General features: G+C 42.3%; 1 long non-coding RNA gene across 1 annotated transcript; it reads right to left on the bottom strand.

Annotated features, from left to right (window-relative positions):
• Positions 1 to 11,731: 11,731 nt before the first annotated feature.
• Positions 11,732 to 13,451, bottom strand: LOC134881032 (uncharacterized). Its single transcript, XR_010167988.1, has 2 exons — positions 13,050 to 13,451; positions 11,732 to 12,776 (listed from the first exon to the last, which is right to left on the bottom strand). It is a non-coding gene; the product is annotated as an uncharacterized LOC134881032 (long non-coding RNA).
• Between the last annotated feature and the right edge of the window lie 4,220 nt (positions 13,452 to 17,671).

Here is a 17,671-nt window from a genome sequence, read left to right as displayed (position 1 = left end):
TTAAATATGTCTTTGAAATACTAAATAGTACAAGCATGCTTAGTACATGTGATCACAATTAAAAATAGCTCAGCATCAGAGTACAGGCACACATTAATATAATAATTATTATTCATTAATAATTTATAGATAAGAAGAAATATTCTTAATATATGTGTGTAGGTGCATGCTCTAGGGAAGTTATCCGCTCACTACATCAGTATATTAAAAACACTTGATCTTTATCAGAGCCCTGTTTGAACCTTGTATTATTCGCCCACAGGCAAACATGATGTGATTGCAATATCACATGACCCCATCATGATAAGTAGCCCATTCACATGATAGCAACTAAACCATCTCAATGACACCTGAGCAAACACTATTTGCTGGGAAAAACCTAGAAATGTATGGAAAACTGTAGGGTGGGTTTTTTTGTTTTTATTTTTGTTGTCAAGCCACAATATCCAAGCTTCAATGTTATGACATGTTACTTTATGAACAGCATGTGCATATGCTCATGGTACAAACAAAAATATTTCTTAAATATTTAACAGATATTTAACATAGGCCTACAGTCAACTATAACAAACTGGGGAATCATCTTTTCACAGCAACTTACTGGCATGTACACGAAACCAATTCATTAATTATTTAAATATATATAACAATAGATATGAAATCAGAAATACTCAAGATTATGGGATAAAGACCAAAACAAACATGCATGGGATTGCCCTGGCTTGGACTTAACCCTGTGAAAAAAAAGTGCTTCCCTTCAAAGGTTCTTGCTTAGGCCCTCTGACCCTGAACCCTAGTCCTGCCTGCAGGCACATTCTTTCTCCTTTCATGGATAAACAAGCACATGTCAAAGAACTACAGAGGACAAACGTGCCCTTATAAATTAGTATTAGTCAATACAAAATTTAAATGTAATAATGAAGAAAGAAATAATTAAATTAAGCCTAAATAAAAAAGAGGTATAGGTTGCAATTAAATTAAGAATACATAAAAATAAAGAAATATAATGCACATTTATTTACATCAAGGTTTTATTTATTTCACATTTAATCATTCCCATTCTGTTTTTTAAGTTTTCATAGTTTCAACATAGTCGATATTATTTATCTTGTAGCTCTGATAAAACGCAGCTGTTTAAGCAAACAGTATGTCTCCATGTGAAAATGTAAAATAAAGACATACTGTATATGAACAACACATAAAGCAAATATATTCAGAGTAGGCCTACCTGTAAATGCTCATCCTCTTACAGTATATGTATTTATGTATGCTCAAGCAACGTTGACTGTCCACTAGATGGCAGCTCTCTCTTGATTTTCTTTTTCGTAGCCTACACATTATGTTTTATCTATGCACAGCACTTTTGCACTAAGAAGAAAAACTGGTATGGGTTTTGGGGTAATGTATTGGAAGAACATTCAGCATAATCATGTATCTCTTGTACATTATGACAGAAAACAATGTGAAAAATAAACATTGATTAAAGGAGGGTATCAAGATGAATGATCTGTCTGTACAAGGCCTGCATCTAAAAGCATTTGGCAAAAACAACTGCAATAATTTCATGCTCTTGGCCAATCAGTAAATAGGAAGACCAACTGTTCCTGATGAGGGGTATTGTATTGTAATCATCACATCTCACTCAGACTAAGAAGCTGTTTGTCGGAGGTGTGTGTTTTAGCAAAAATAAATATATATCTCCAATTCTCCAATATGTTTTTTATGTAGATCAACTTTATTTACATATGCACTACATTTAGCTTCAACGTACCCAAGGCTAATGTGCAAAATCTCCAAAAATGTACCATAGATATATTTTCAGAGTCCTGTTTTTATTTATTGTGTCATGTAAAATAAGACATTATGTGGGCAAATACAACACTTATTTGTCTGGGGTTCACATTGAAAGCCAATGTTTGAATTTTACTTTCCCACCACATTGGGCTAAACCATTTTCTGATTGAGTCAGTACACAATGACATTGAGCCCATAAAAGAGAAAGTGATTTTGTTGAGGAATTATTCAAAAACAGAGGCTCCGTAAAATCTGACGAGGGGCAGACCCAAATCCACTTTGCTCCCCCCCCCTTGTTTGGACCACTCACATTTTTTATCTCAATCTTCATTTTGATCTCAGTTAGCTACATGTCTGTAACGTTTTGGGACTACATCTTTCACGATTGTGATGCTTTCAAGGTAACAGACAGATTCACAGATGTCACTAGGGGCACATTTTTTCATGATGACACACACAGACTCACAAGCTGAACATGATACCAGTGTCTCTTGTGGTAATAATACAAGTTAAACAGAAAGTCCTTCAGCTCAGGCTCCAGAGGGGGTGTCACATTTCCTCTGTGCATAAGTTATTGATCATAAAGGCTACATATTGATCAGCTGCAAAGCCCACTCCATAAGCCCTGTATCAATGATGGCTTAGTTTGCTTTTCAATACTTTCCTTTCAGGACCTGGAAAGCATCCAGCTCCACTGAAGAGCACAAAGTTGTAGCCAAAGTTGTTCTTTGCTGATCTCTACAGTCTTTCTGAATCGCAAGTTTTACCTGGCTTTGCAGTTCGGTTAGTTCTAATAGATAGATTTTGCTCAAAGGTTGGAATTAAACCTACTCACTTTAGGTCAGCAGTCAATCTCTCTGCCACCAACTCAAACCTTTAAACCCACACAAAAAAGAGGGGTAGATTAGCACGAAAAACAACAAAAGCTGGAATAAAACAGCTTTGAAGCAGAACACCACTTCCTCTTGTAAAGTTAACCACTATTGCTTAAAGGTCACCCGGAATTTTTCTTTCATTTTAGGATATTTCTGCTGCCAACTAGCTACCACAATTCCCTGCAGAACCACACTAATAGACAAAAAGTGCAGGCCTGTTAGTCCCTTTGAATGGTTGGAATGACAGTGGTGATTATCTTGTCATGACATGGCAATTAAACAGAGGTATTTAAAGCCAGCACCGATGCTAAGAGAGATTCCTCAAATAATAACCCACTTACCAGTCTTGTCCAGCAGTATTCTCTGCTATTCTGTGTGGGCGTGATTTACTGTTAAATTAGAGGGAACATGAATTTGCATGTTGCGGCCACCAAGTCGTGTCACCCTGTAACAGCATATCTCTGCAGTGTAATGGAAGCATTGAATATGAACATGTTGTCCTTCACTTCAATGTTAAAAAATTAAAGTTTGATATACCGGTAACTGGCTCTTGAAATGTGTTGGGCAGCATCTACACATATCCCCTTTCTTCAACATAACCATTATATAAAGTAACATTTTACAGACAATAACTGAAAAAATGAGGAGTGATTTAAAACAATATGTTGGAGTGAAACACAATATGAATGCAGAGGCTACTTGAGTTAATTTAAAGGATCTTTTAAACAGTCAATGTGTAAAACATGGACCATAAATGTTATTTATGGACTGGGCGGTATGACAAAAAACGTATATCACAGTAGGGGGGGTCACTGCTGATGTATTTAATGTTGTAGAACAAAACGTGATCTTTCTCTTAAATTTGTCTCAACCACAGACCTTATTTAGAGCTATTTTCCAAAATCCTATGGAGAAATCGCATTGACTCTGAGACGAGGGAACCGGAAGTTGTAAAATGTTAACTTACTTCCGGGTTTTAGGACTCGTTCCTGCGGCACTCTATACTGGCCAATTAGTAACTTATTGAATGAAGATGTGATTCTGAGCCTCAATAGGGGACAAGTCATCAAGTAATCTTGTCCTATGTAGATGGAGATTTTATAAACATAATACATATGGGGTGTGTGTGTTATTTTTAAATCTTCATTAATTCATTTTTCAGCCACTTGCAAGCAGCTAAAAAATAATTGACACATCATCACCATAAAAAGTAAGCGTAAAGCAAACAGTCGCTTATTAACACATGAAGTGTTTCAGCATCATGTAAAAGTAGTTTGTGGGTTTGTTTGCCCATTTCACATTACAGATTATTTTACTGAAAATGTTAATAAGAGCAGCTTTATTGCTCCTTTTGCTCTAAATGTAGTCAGTGAAAGAAGCAGGAGCCATGTGGGGTAAGCAGGGAACATTTTTTTTTTTTCTTTAATGAAAAATTGGTCATAACTGGATCACTTTTTTATCATTACCAATTACATTTTTCAGGGATTTGTTCTTTGGCGGAGAAGTGCTGAAAATCATCCACCAATCTTCTGCTTATCTGCTGACAAGTTTACAGTTAAAATGGTTTCTTATGTGTGGTTTTGGCATCATTAAGCCTTGCTCAGAAAGCAGGTGGTGCAAGTCTGAGGTGATAGTCATTAGTCATCAGCATTTGTCATGCTATTTGGTGTGCATGGAGCCTGAACGTTTCTTGCATTTATTGGGTAGGAAATTACGCGTTGTCCTGTCTACACTAATCAAAACCTGGCAGCTTTAAAAAACGTTATGCATTAAGCACACAGAGAAAGATATTTTTAATTTCTCTGGTGTAATTTACGTTTTTAATAAGTAAAAACAAAACAAAAACACTGATGTTTTTAAACAAGTCCGTTGCAGTGGTCCTTTCCTGAAAAAAAGATGTCAAAATGCTTTTTTAATAATGTTAAAATAAAATATTTTGTTTTAGAATATTTTGATTAGTATCAATTATAAACACATTTCATAACCTACATACGTGTGTGTTTCTTCTTAACTCCTGACAGTGTTGTGTTTCCTGATGTATGGAAGATGATTGCAAAAGAGAAGTGGCGAGTCCCACTGTCCCCATCAAATGTGTATGTTGAAATGCTAAAAATCAACATAGACTTCTATGTACTTTAACAACACATAATTAAGACTTGTATGAATAAAAATTAAACAATTGACTCTATTAAAAGAGAAACAATATGTTTTATAAATGTAAGCACTTTAACTTCCTTAAATCCCCCCTCAGCACTAGCCCCATCTTGAAAATACAGAATGATATGTTGGCCACACCCCATGGATGTTTCATCACTAGAAATCCCATGATGGGCTTTTCACAGTGCCTTAGGACTTAAACCGCAGGCACAATGTTTGAACTGAAGGCCTCAGTGTAATGTCCCCCACAGAAGAAATCAATCACCTATAAGATGTCAAGTCGTCAAAACGGTTCAAACAGCACAACATAAATTATAGCTATGATGATGATGATGATGATGATGATGATGGTGATGGTGATGATGATGATGATGATGATGATGATGATGATGATGATGATAATGAGATGGTGGTGATGGTGATGACGATGATGATGATGATGATGATGATGATGATGATGATGATGGTGATGATGATGATGATGATGATGACGACAGACGCGCAGCTTGTGAACAGGCGAGGCAGGCAACTGCTTGGGGCCCCGAGCCGCAAACTTAAACGTGCTACTCTCCAACTGCACATGCGCAGCGTTGCTAGGCAACGTCACGTAAATAAAGGGAGTCTTTTCGTACACATATTCCGATTGGATGGAATGTTGATTGACATTGGCTTTGCCGAGTCAGAAACCCAACTTCCCGCCCGGTTTCGAAAATGAACGTAAGTGAATGGGTGACGTCTCTAGGTCAGTTATCCCACTTCACGTTAACCCGTGTGATGCCATCGTTCATTAAATTGGAAACTAAGCTGGAGGAAAATGAAGAGGAGCTATCCATCTGGTTGTGAGGAGAAGGAGAAGAAAAAAGATGATGAAGAAAAAAGAAAGAAAGACGGTGGTAAGTGGAGCAGATAATGATCTAAGCATAACATCAACAGTAAATGACCACTGTTATTGAACTACTGACTAGTGTTAGTTATTGTTGAACTAACAGGGAGACAGACTAGCTGCTAGTGTTAAGCTAGCTACTATGAATGCTATGATAGCAATGAATAATGAAAGCTATGCCCAAGGAGAACAATTACAAATCTCTTTCATATCTCTCCTCAGGATCTTTACTTAAATTTATTACCACAAAAAAAACAGATAAAGTGCCCCTACCAAATGCTGAAGATGAAAACCGTAAGTCCAGTGTTCCACTTTAATTGTTACTACTGTAACTGTTTAATTGTTAATTGTAAAGATTATTTATGACAATATAGAACTACACAATTTAGTTTTTTGTCACATCAGTTCCAGCAACATCTACCTCCAGTGGGATAGTGGACACCACCTGGTGGTTGTCATGAGCAGGAAGAGACACCAGAGGCACATCGAGCACCCATCCCAAGATATGATGCTGATGACTGTGAGTTCAATACATTTTACTTCAATTGATAACATGTGACATGCTCTGAAAAGATTCTTTAAGATAATATATACCCTGTTGTTTTTTGTCATATCAGTTCCAGCAACATCTACCTCCAGTGGGATAGTGGACACTCCGCCTGGTGGTTGTCATGAGCAGGAAGAGACACCAGAGGCACATCGAGTGCCCATCCCAGGTTATGATACAGATGACTGTGAGTTTAATAAATCAATACATTTTACTTTAGTTGATAACATGCCCTGTAAAGATTCTTTAATTCAAAGATGTGGTTTTCCCACAGAATTCTGAGAAAAATCCACGTAGATTCACAAAGGAAAACTACGAAATGGTAATGAGAAATGGGGAAAAGATACAGCGAACATGGCTTCTTTATTCAGTTAGCAAAGACTTTGTCTTCTGTTTTGCGTGCAAAGCTTTTGGTAAACAGGACAATGCACTTACAAAAGGAGGTTTCAGAAATTAGAGGAATCTGGCTGGACATCTAAAGGAACATGAATATTCCAAAACACACATTACCTGTATGACAACTTGGCATGAACTCCAGATGAGGCTCAAAACTAAAACAGCCATTGATCAGATCAACAAGGATTTGATGCGTCTTGAGATGCAGCACTGGAGAGGTGTCATACGCAGAGTGATTGCCATAATATGCCACCTAGCTGAAAGGAACCTCGCTTTGAGAGGGCATACAAATGTGCTATATGACCCACATAATGGTAATTTCTTGTCACAGGTGGAATTAATGGCACAATTTGATCCAATCATGAATGAACATTTGAGGAGGATCCAAAACAAGCAAACAAAGGTGCACTACCTCAGCAGTCAAATCCAAAATGAAATCATAGCACTAATTGGAGACAAAGTAATTCATGAGATAGTCAAAAAGGTGAAAAAAGCAAAGTACTTTTCTGTCATAATGGACTGTACTCCTGACATTAGCCACACCGAGCAGCTTTCTGTTGTCTTGAGAGTGGTGAACTGCGAGCCATCAGTTGGCGCATCTATCTCTGAACATTTCGTAGGATTTGTTGATGTTCAAGACACCACTGGCAAAGGTCTGTGTGACACATTCCTGGAGAAGCTGGACCAGTTCAGCTTGAGCATTGCAGATTGCCGTGGACAATCCTACGATAATGGGAGCAACTTGATGGGACATAAACAAGGGGTTCAAGCAAGAATATTGCAAATGAATGAGAAGGCACTGTGTGTCCCATGCAGTAGTCACACTCTTAATCTGGTTGTAGCAGATGCTGCAAAATCTTCAGTAGTCTCCATCTCCTTTTTTGGTGTTCTCCAGAGACTGTATAATCTTTTTAGCTCCTCTGTGCAACGCTGGGCAGTTTTACAGGAACATGTCAAACAGTTAACAGTAAAATCTTTGTCAGTGACCAGATGGGAGGCCAGGATTGACAGTGAAAGTGGTGCGTTACCACCTGCCGGAGATCATACAAGCTTTGTCTGCTCCCCAAAAACTTTCAGTGCAGAAGAAGGACTCAGAGACATTGTCCACAGCAACCAGCATTAAGGATGAACTCCTGACATGGAGTGTTGTAATGTGCAGTGTAATCTGGTACAACATATTGTATCAGATCAACCACGTCAGCAAGATTCTCCAGAGTCCCACTGTTTCTCTTGAAACACTTAAAAGAGAAACAAGCACAGTGAGAGTGTATCTGGAGAATTTCAGGGGAAATGGACTTGCTGCCTCTCAGACTGATGCTAGAGAGATAGCAGAAAACCTAGAGATTGATATGAAGTTTCCTGAAAAAAGTGGAAAGCAACCAGGCAGTTCCTGTATGAGGGCAGAGAAGAAACGCAGTCCACTCCAGATGAGCACTTTAACAGAGAGTTTTTCCTGCCCCTAGTGGACACAGCCCTCACTCGTTAGGATGAAAGATTTTCAAAAATGGAGGATGTTTATGCCCTTTATGGTTTTATCTTCTCCAAAGAAAATATGTCAAAAAATATTCAGGGTGGCAAACTTGAAGACAGCTGCAAGAAACTGAAAAACACACTACATGACATTGATTCTGAGGATTTGGTTCTGGAGATCAGGGCTGCTGTCTATGCCTTTCCTGATCATGTATCTGCCTCCCCAAGAGAGATGCTTGATTACATTTACAAGGAACAGCTTCTGGATCTTTATGAAAATCTCAGCATTGCCTTCCGTCTGCTATTAACTCTTCCAGTCACTGTTGCCTCTGGAGAGAGAAGTTTCTCAGCTTTTAAAACGAATCAAAACCTATCTCAGGTCAACCATGTCACAAGAGAGACTTTCAGGACTGGCTCTTATTTCAATAGAGCACAGTGTGCGAAAGTCTGTGGATCTGGAGGACATAGTGTCAGCATTTGCACAAGCCAAGGCCCGTAAGCAGCATTTGTAAAAGACACCGGTCGGAAGGGCCCCCTGGGAATTTTTTTGCTTGGGGCCCCAACAGACTCTAGAATCGCCACTGGATGACGATGATGATGATGATGATGATGATGATATTTTCCTATTTGTTCTGGCAACTGAAAAGGCATGAAACTGGCACTACACACTGCATGAAAATGGTGTTACATTTTCACTTTCTGAAATGACCTCTATCATTTAAGAATACTATTTTAAAATGCAATGGGAAGCAGAGATTTTTGAATTGAGTATCCGAAGTAAAGATCAGAGTAACTTTTGTCAATGTTTTTTCAAAGTATGAACACATCTAGGGGAGTTTTCATGCTTACAGGGTCTACTAACCCTGTTTTATATGATCTAAAGAAAAGATGCTTGAGCCGCAGTCAGTAAGATTGTCATAAAGGATGATGAATGGAAACATGATTTGACACAAGGTGTCCTAAATTATTCAGTGGTGTTTTTTTTTAGCTTTCGGACCAATGCTAGGAACACTATAAGACTTACATTCCACTAGCAGTCAGAGAAAACCAGGTCTGAAAGGTATATAGAGGTATAGTGGTCCAATTTTATAAAAATGAATGAGAAAATACCCCTTCTCGTACTTGATGAATCGTAAACATGTTCAAATTAGTTTATTGTCTGATTTGTCAGTTGTACGTCTTGTTCAGTACATCATGGTGTCTATTTCCTAAATGAAGGTATCATAAGAGTTAAAAAGGCAATAAATTAGCATATCATTAAGATTTGGCTACCTTGTAATTGACAGTTTGCTACCTAGGTGTTCGGTTTGAGTGTTTTCTTCATAGAAATGTAATTTTATATTAGTATCATTTTTGTCACTAAAAAATGTCTTATTCAGTTTTCAGTTGTACTTTCGATTGTCAGCCAATGCCGAAGACCAAAAACAAAGATGGCAACCGCCCAAATGCCAAACTCAACGCTTTCTAATGTACTTCCTGTGTCCCACCACGTGATTATTTAAGGTCACATTATCAGGTTCTGTGTTCATACACCTGTATTCACCATTTATAATTAGCTTTTGCAATACAGGACCTTTAAGGGAGTGGAAAGAGTGTGCAATTTTTCTATTGCCAATGGAGCAAGCATCTGAACTGAGCCATCAACTGACAGAGAGGCATCAGAGATAAATTCTGAAATACATAGAGATACTGTAACACAACTATAATCGATATGAATCCCTCTTTACAGATTCATCACTGCAGAACATCGGCTAGCTGAATCCCTTCCCGTTGTGTGTCTGTGTATTCAGCAGGATGTCTGCAGGAGAGACTTACAATAAAGTTGTTATATATATTATACATATAATGGCATTGTTGCGGCGGTAAACACTGAAAAAAGAACATGTCAAGCTAGGTGCTGTATCAGAGATAATGGAATTGGATGTAATATGGTCTGTGTTTATATTAGCCACCATCGCTAACACTCAGAGCTAACGCTGTACTGAGAAAATATGTAAAAAAGCCAGATATAAAAAGGTAGTGTTGTAGTGAATGTAATATACAGAATTCACCTCCTTCTAAAGTGTGGTTCTACACACTGTTGTTTCATGCCTGTAAGTATGACCGTTGGTTTATGCTTAAAAGTACAACTGTAAAAAGGGATCGTGGTCCCTTTAATTAATCTGTGTTTACGATGACGTGGAGCCCCATGCTTGTTGGTTTACAGGACAGCGCCATCTTGTTTTGTTATAACTTTGACTGTGTGATTAAACGAGACACGCATTCGTGTGCTCAACTTTAATGAACGTCTCCTGCGTTTCAATACGATCTCCACACTGGTGACCCTGACGTTTGTTTGCTGGACGTATCCAGAGACACAACACGACACGACACGAAAATGACGGTGAACGCTGTTACCCTCAAACTCCCCGAATTCTGGGAATCATCTGCGTCAGCATGGTTTGCCCAGACTGAAGCGCAGTTCGCGTTGCGTGAAATCAGCGTTGATACTACACGTTACTACTAGTTGTATCAGCTCTTGGAAATTCAACAGCATCCAGAGTGGTGAGCCTCCTTAAAAATCCTCCCGCAGCTGAAAAGTATGCAACACTTAAAAATCCGTGTATCATTCGTTCATTTGTTTTTCCGATTTCAAAACCAAAACCAGAAATCGGATAACGGTTCGTTTTCTCGTTTTTCCGATTTCAATACCAAAACCAGAAATCGGATAACGGTTCGTTTTCTCGTTTTTCCGATTTCAAAACCAAAACCAGAAATCGGATTACGGTTCGTTTTCTCGTTTTTCGTTTTCTCGTTTTTTCGATTATGCACCCCCAAAAATGGAAATGAAACAATCGGATAACAAATGAACGAATGATACACAGATTCTTGCGCAGGGCTGGCAGGGCTCGTTTGGTTGTCAGGGAAACCAAACAATCGCGAGCCACAGGGTAAAAGATCATCGGTGCCTACTGTATGAACAAGCTTGTAACATGGGGGTTTTGAGCATTTGATCTAAATAAATACGTCATATGTTTAATCCTTACTTTAGCAATCTCCATCGTAGCCTATTCGCGTAGGTCTGTCATTGTTATGTGCATTGTTGTTGTTGGCTGATATCAGGCTAGCTTACTATGAAAAACCCATGAAAGTCCATATAGGCATACAAGAGTAGACCTAGGAAATCACCTTATCACCACTGTTGGGCAAGTTACTCAAAAACTGTAAAGCAGCCTACTGATCAGGCCTACCCAATAGGCATAGGCCTACTGTCTTTTCAACCCTTACACTACCATAGGCCTATTACTATTTAAAATGTAGGCCTAAGGCATTACTTTTGCATTACTTAAGTAACTTTAACAGACTAAAAAAATTGCAGGTTCAGGAATAGCTTTCTGACCCACCACACTGAACACCATTAAAATCCAGGTTACAGTAAAACGTATTGTAACTTAAGTTACTAGCATTGTAACTAGTATATATTACAGTTCCCCCCTCTGCAATGCCTTACATTAGTTACAGGAAATAAATAAATAATGCATTACAGTAATTAAATACTTTTGTAATGCTTTATTCCCAACACTGCTTATCACGTGGGTGATATCAACAAAATACAACAATACGATAAGATAGATAAATAAACTTTATTGTCCGTTAAGAAAGCTTTCTGCTGAGGAGTTCTTGTAGTTGGTGGTAGTAGATTGAATCTCCTGTCTGGTGGGAGTTGATGAAGGGGATGAGAGGGTCCTCTATCATAAATCTTAATTCTTATGGTAGTCAGCGTAGAGAAGCTTAAGCAGGAGTGATGTCATAGACTGCAGAGAATAATGTTGAGGAATAAAGATGAAGTCTTGGAGAACTGTGGCCTATCCAATGGAACTTGAAGGACACTGTCCGGTGGGATAACAAAGTAAGACTCTTCGGAAACAGACGCAAGAGAAGCAGATCCCAAATCAGGAACATCACATTGCTGTGGAAGAAGACAGAAAAAAACCAGGTATGAGTATATGGGTGGTTGACGTGAACTCAAATCCAAAGTGAAAAAAATAATAATTCAAAAATATATGTCCAATGACATATAATTATATTCCCTTATATGTGAATAATTCAAAACTGAATGTGTCCATTTCTAATTCTTCATATATTTTGCATATTATTCACTTTTTGGTGTGGTAGTCCTAAAATGTGTCCACCGGTGCAACGACATAAAGAATGCCATTATTTAATTCAGAGAATGTTGGACAGGTAAGATAGATAAGCACAAGGCATATTAGTTTGTCCCAATTATATTTCCACATCAAACATACCCCCAACAAATTCAGAATTATGTTATTTATATACTATAAGATGTACACATAGAGACTTAACCCAAATGTCTGGGTTACATTCATTATAATTTGTATAAAACTCAAGGAATCTTCATTTCATCCTTAAAGCTGCATAGTGATGATATCATTGTTATACTATCCAACACTTTTTACATACATTTTTCATTAAAATACCTTTTCCCCTCACAATTCAATTTGTCGCACCACAGGACATTTTGTTGCACCGTTGGACAACAGAATACTAGTATGCCTATGTTGTGTACAGTCAAATTTATTATTTCACCCACTTTCACCCCCACAGATGACAGGTACCCTGTCATAAATTTCCGTCCGTACGTTGGACCGGTCTATGGACAGTAAATAAACACACAACTAAACAAACAAACAAATACCCTAATAATAAAGTCATAAAGGATTACAAGTGTGTAGCCTAGCCTACATTCAATTATTAGGCCGAGGCTAGGCTATTTCGGCTACGGTTTAGCCCAGACGGCAAAATATGTTTGGCCCGATCTATTTCCTATCTGGGGCTCATCTGGCCCTGAATCGTTTTCGGTATTCATAAGGCTATGGCAATAATATTCAAACAAATGCCTAGTTCTAGATCTAGGCTTACTCACCTTTTGAATAGATGTCAGGACAGCTTCTTCCAGCTCTTGGTCTGTGATGTGCCCCTTCCGTCTCAGCCCAACGTCGCCACAGAATCTCCTCACCGACATCTCCGAGGACCCCTTAATTCCCATACTCTTCAATGTCTCAGACATTTCGGCGTGAGTTTTCCCCGACAGAAAGAGTTGATTTATCATCTCGTAGTGAGACTCCAAATTAGCCATGTTTCCTTACAGATCAGTTGTGGCATGAGTCAGTTGTTGGCTCGCGATCGGTTTCCCTGACAACTAACATTCCCAGGATTTGTTATCCGAATGTTTCATTTTCCATTTTCCGTTTGGGGGTGCATAATCGAAAAAACGAGAAAACGAAAAACGAGAAAACGAACCGTAATCCGATTTCTGGTTTTGGTTTTGAAATCGGAAAAAACGAGAAAACGAACCGTTATCCGATTTCTGGTTTTGGTTTTGAAATCGGAAAAAACAAATGAACGAATGATACACGGATTCTTAAAGCCCACCTGTTGAAAACTTTTGAACTGTCAGATGCTGAGAGAGCCAGCAGGCTTTTCTCCCTTCAGGGACTGGGTGACAGCAAACCGTCTGAGCTCATGGACCGTATGCTGGATCTCCTAGGTGAGCACAGACCCGATTTTCTTTTCATGCAACTTTTTCTGCGTCAGCTGCCTTCCCAAGTGAGAGCTGCATTAGCAAACACCACAATCACTGATTGTCGGAGACTGGCTGAAGAGGCTGATAAATTTTTCCTGGCGAGTCAAGGGCACTGTGTCATGGCGGCGCTCCTTCCCGCGCACGTCGTTCCTGTGCCACAGGACGATTCCGCACTCATTGCTGCAACATCTTCTCGTCGGCAGCAGTTTCAGGCCGGCAGCAGTCTACAGGTCGGCAGCAGTTTTCAGGCCCCCAGCAGTTTTCGGGTATGTGTTTTTACCATGAGAAGTTTGGACCGAAGGCTCTTAAATGCCGTCCTCCATGCAGTTTCGGCGGGTCGGGAAACGCCAGGGCCGGCGCTCAGTAGTGGCCATGAGCGTTGGCCGCGTAGGCAGGCTGCTTTTCATCCGTGACAGCATCTCCGGACGACGTTTCCTGTGCGACACGGGTGCACAGAGGAGCGTCCTCCCTGCATCCCGTTTGGACATTGCGACAGACAGCCATGGCCCCCCCTATGGAAGCTGCTAATGGGACCCCCATCCGCACATATGGAAAGAGATATGTTGAGTTGTGTTTCGGAGGGCATCGGTTTGGCTGGGATTTTGTTACAGCCAACATTGCTTTTCCCCTCCTTGGTGCCGATTTTTTGTGTGCACACGGACTGTTAGTGGATGTCAAGAACCGCCGTTTGATTGACGCTGTCACGTTTTCTTCATATAGGTGCACGCTCAGCCGGGCTGACTCCATACAACTGTCTAGTATGCTCTCATCCTCAGATGACTTCCAACGTCTACTGGCTGGTTTCCCGGCCCTCACTCAGCCCACTTTCTCGGCGTCTGCCGTGAAGCATGGTGTGGAGCACCATCTCGCCACTACTGGTCCTCCCGTTTACGCCCGTGCTCGGCGCCTCGACCCGACCAAGCTTGCCGTTGCAAAGGCTGAGTTTGCTAACATGGAGCGCCTGGGCATAGTCCGCCGATCCGACAGCCCGTGGGCGTCACCCCTCCACATCGTCCCCAAACCCGGTGGCGGCTGGCGCCCCTGTGGCGACTACCGGCGGCTTAATGAGGCAACAACACCTGACCGATACCCAGTCCCGAACATACAGGATTTTTCATCACACCTGGCTGGTATGGTGATTTTTTCCAAGGTTGACCTCGTCCGGGTTATCATCAGGTGCCGGTACACTCACTGGACATTCCCAAAACAGCAGTTATCACGCCATTTGGCCTGTTTGAGTTTTTGAGAATGCCGTTCGGCCTTAAAAATGCTGCTCAATCTTTTCAACGCCTCATGGACTCTGTCCTACGAGACCTGCCTTTTCTTTTTGTGTACTTGGACGACATCCTGGTAGCAAGCACTTCCAAAGCTCAGCATCTGGCGCACCTCAGAACACTTTTTGAGCACCTCAGCCAACATGGGCTAATTGTTAACCCCGCCAAGTGCCAATTCGGTCTCTCCACCATCGATTTCCTGGACACAGAGTCACCAAGGATGGTGCAGTCCCTCTCCCATCAAAGGTGGAGGCGGTGACACAGTTTCCACGCCCGCTCACTGTCAAGGCCCTGCAGGAGTTCCTGGGCATGGTGAATTTTTACCACCGGTTCATTCCTCGAGCCGCCCAGTTCATGCGGCCCTTGCACGAGGCCTTGAAAGGTAAGCCAAGCACGGTGTAGACTGGACTGACAGCAGGGTCAAAGCTTTTGCTGACACAAAGACAGCCCTGGCGAACGCCGCCATGCTGGCACATCCTTCTCCCTCAGCCTCCATCGCCATCACCTCGGACGCCTCAGACTACGCTGTCGGTGCCGTCTACGAGCAGTGGGTAGGCGGGGCCTGGCAGCCGCTTGCTTTCTTCAGCCGTCAGTTGCGCCCCAGTGAACGGAAGTACAGCACCTTCGACCGGGAGCTGCTTGGCCTCTACCTCGCCATCAGACACTTTCGTTCCCTGCTGGAAGGGCGACACTTCACCGCTTTTGTCGACCACAAGCCGCTGACTTTCGCCATGGCCAAGGTGGCTGAGCCGTGGTCCGCCCGCCAGCAACGTCATCTGTGCTACATTTCCGAGTTCACCACGGATTTACAGCATGTTGCAGGTAAGGACAACCAGGTGGCTGACTGCCTGTCACGGGCTGTGGCAGGGGCAGTCCATCTTGGTTTGGATTACAGCCGAATGGCAGCGGACCAGACCACAGACCCAGACGTGCAACACCTTAAGAGCTCAACTACTGGGCTGATGATGGAGGATGTGGTTTTTGGCGATACCAGCACCACGCTCCTGTGTGACGTCTCCACAGGCTCCCCTCGGCCAATCATTCCCATGGCTTGGCGACGACAAGTTTTTGATGCCGTCCATGGTCTCTCCCACCCTGGTTCTAAAGCGTCACAGAGGCTGGTTGCGGCAAAATTTGTTTGGCACGGCCTCAAGAAGGACGTTCGGGACTGGGCTAACACCTGTGTTGAGTGCCAACGGGCCAAAGTACACCGCCACACTAAAGCCCCGTTAGAGTTGTTCCCAGTGCCAGAGAGACGGTTTGACCATGTTAACATTGATCTGGTCGGCCCTCTGCCCTCCTCACAGGGTTTCACCTACCTGTTGACCATGGTTGACAGGACCACCCGTTGGCCTGAGGCTGTGCCACTGACATCGCTGGCATCTGTGGAGATGACACGTGCATTTATCGGCACCTGGGTTGCCCGTTTCGGCACTCCATCAGACATATCCTCTGACCGGGGCGCGCAGTTTACGTCTGAGCTGTGGAACGCTGTTGCCCAGAGCCTAGGAGTGAAACTCCACCGCACTACTGCATATCACCCGCAGGCGAACGGACTCTGTGAGCGGTTTCATAGGTCGATGAAGGCTGCTCTTCGTGCCAGCCTCAAAGACTGCAACTGGGTCGACAAGCTCCCGTGGGTAATGCTGGGCATCAGAACTGCACCAAAGGAGGACCTACAGTCCTCATCCGCAGAGCTTGTTTATGGCCAGCCGTTGCGGGTTCCAGGGGATTTTGTCCCTAGCACCACTGCCCTTGGTCTGCAACTCTCCAGCGAGCCACGCTACTGGACAATGCGAGGCTTTTCGCTCCTATCCCTACTTCCCGTCACGGCCTCCCTCAGTCGCACATCCCCGCTGGGCTTCAGACGGCTGATTATGTTTTCATTCGCCACGATGCCCACAGGGGACCGCTACGCCCGCCCTACGAAGGTCCATTCCGTGTGTTGGAGACAGGGGATAAACATTTTGTGGTGGACATAGGTGGCAAACCGGAGCGACTCTCTGTTGACCGCCTCAAACCCGCTCATTTGGTTGTGGCTAGGCCCATTGAATTGGCCCAGCCCCCAAGACGCGGGCGACCTCCAGGTCTGCCCCCACCCCCTGCTCCCCTCCCTCCCAAAACCCCCACACTGCATGCCCCACACCTGTGTCATGGTGAGACACCTGCCGCAGTAGTGCCTCCTCTGCCTCCTGTACGGCACAGCCGTTGTGGCCGTTTAATACGACCACCTCACCGATGACTGTTTTTTTGTTTTTCTTCTTATATGGTGAATTCTGGGGGACGTGTGTAGTGAATGTAATATACAGAATTCACCTCCTTCTTAAGTGTGGTTCTACACACTGTTGTTTCATGCCTGTAAGTATGACCGTTGGTTTATGCTCAGTGGCGGCTGGTGAACATTTTTTGGGGGGGGGCGCAGTTGGGCGGCACGGTTTAAATAGCACTTTTTAGAGGTTTAGCTTAAGACAGTTGGTTAGGTGGCTGCGGCCACATTCGTGCTTCTTACATTTTTGTGTGAAGTGCTTTAGATCCTTCATCCCGGTTGTAGTCCAAAGTGTTTCAGTCCCAGGACTTTGAAATAACAGACAAGGGAAACAAAAAAAGGCATTGCTCACTGTACAACCAGCTAACCAATTCCGCTTAGCATACAAGTTTGAGGAGAAAGTCCGAGTGTAGGTTCTCCCG

The sequence above is a fragment of the Eleginops maclovinus genome, chromosome 19 (genome assembly GCF_036324505.1).
Source record: "Eleginops maclovinus isolate JMC-PN-2008 ecotype Puerto Natales chromosome 19, JC_Emac_rtc_rv5, whole genome shotgun sequence".
NCBI classification, from domain to species: Eukaryota; Metazoa; Chordata; class Actinopteri; order Perciformes; family Eleginopidae; genus Eleginops; species Eleginops maclovinus.
This window is presented reverse-complemented; position numbering and strand designations above follow the sequence as displayed.